Source organism: Cebus imitator, unplaced genomic scaffold, assembly GCF_001604975.1.
Source record: "Cebus imitator isolate Cc_AM_T3 unplaced genomic scaffold, Cebus_imitator-1.0 Scaffold130, whole genome shotgun sequence".
In the NCBI taxonomy this organism is placed as follows: Eukaryota; Metazoa; Chordata; class Mammalia; order Primates; family Cebidae; genus Cebus; species Cebus imitator.
In genome coordinates, this window is record NW_016107445.1 from 1,811,540 (window position 1) to 1,813,176 (window position 1,637).

A 1,637-nucleotide genomic window follows, 5' to 3' on the forward strand; every position below is an offset into this window, starting at 1 on the left:
AGAGACGGGGTTTCACCATTTTGACCAGGATGGTCTCGATCTCTTGACCTCGTGATCCACCCACCTCGGCCTCCCAAAGTGCTGGGATTACAGGCGTGAGCCACCGCGCCTGGCCAATTCTCTGTTTTTTAAACAATAATTTATCTTTATTATAAATAAATTGATCAATGCAGATAATTAAATATAATGAAATGAAATTTCTTACAAGTCTAAAAGTATCATTATTAGTACTGAGGAAAATTATTCTAGACATCTTTCTATACATATACAGAGAGAAGGACATACAGTTAAGGAAAAATAAATTCTTTATTAAAAATAGAATTATAGGGAGGAGGACCCAAGATGGCCGTTTAGGAACAGCTCAGGATTGCAGCTCCCAGTGAAAGCGCAGAGTGTGAGTGGACGCCGCATTTTTATTGCCCACAGATTGGAAATTCCCAGGCAGAGGAGCTCCATGGGTCGCCAGCGCGGCTGTTTCGGCCAGCGCGCGCCTCTGCTTTGTCCTGTGCGGCTGCTTTGTCGGCGCACCAGAGTAGCAGTTCTCCGTACAAAATACACCGGTCTGGGTGCCCTTTTGGCTGGCGATTGGAGCCACGGGAACCCGCCCATTCATCTGTTTAAAAAGGGGACTGAGCAGGGAGCCAGGACAGTAGATTCCAGGGCAAAAAAAGCGCCACAGATCTCAGTGCCGCTGTTTAAGCCAGCACAGTGAGTTGTCACACGGGAAAAAACACACACCATGGCGCCTCTTCAACAGACGACTGGAACACCAACTTTAAAAAAAAAAAAAACAAGGCTCTGAGGCAGGGAGCCAGATGATCAGGCTCAGCTGGTCCCACCCCCACAAAAGAACAGCAACCAGAAACTCTGGATTGAGAGTTCCATAGCAAGTGCAGCTGAACCTGGGACAGTCCAGCTCTATGGAGGAGGGGCGTCTGCCATTACCGAGGCAGCCCACCGCTGCGGAGGCAGTCAACCAATGCTGAGGCAGCCCGCCATTGCCAAGGCAACCCGCCACTGCAGAGAGGCTCCGCCTTAACAGAGGCGGGCCACCATTGCTGAGGCAGTTCTAACTACACCCATATAAGCAGGACTGCAGGGAAGTTCACTCGGCAACTGGGCGGAGCCTACAGCAGCTAAGCAAAGCCTCTACAGACAGACAGTGACTAGGCTGCTTCCTTGCTGGACAGGGCAGCTCTGAAGGAAAAAAAAAAAGAGAAGGCAGCAGCATAACCGAAACTCATAAAGCCCTAAATCCCTGGGACAGAGCACCTGGGAACAAAAAGTAGTTTATGAGTTCTGCTGCAGTGGACCTAAACGTACCTACCCAGCAACTCTGAATGAACAACAGAGCTCACAGCTCAGCATTTGAGCTCCTATAAAGAAGAGACCATCTCCTCAAGTAGCTCCCTGACCCCTATGTATCCAAAGAGCCACCTCATAAAAGAGAGATCAGATTGACACTAGGCGGGTATCCTTTTGGGACAAAGATAGCAGAAGAAGAAAACTGATAACCCGTACTGTTCAGCAGCTGCTGCAGGTGAACCCCAGGCAAGCAGGGCCTGGAGTGGACCTCAGCAGACCTATAGCAGAGGGGCCAGACTGTCAGAAGGAAAATCAAGAAACAGAAATAACCT

General features: G+C 49.4%; 1 protein-coding gene across 1 annotated transcript in view; it reads left to right on the forward strand.

Moving 5' to 3' along the window:
- Positions 1 to 1,637, forward strand: part of TBC1D32 (TBC1 domain family member 32) — a 238,765-nt gene that overhangs the window by 122,931 nt on the left and 114,197 nt on the right. The gene's annotated exons all lie outside the window — the stretch shown is intronic.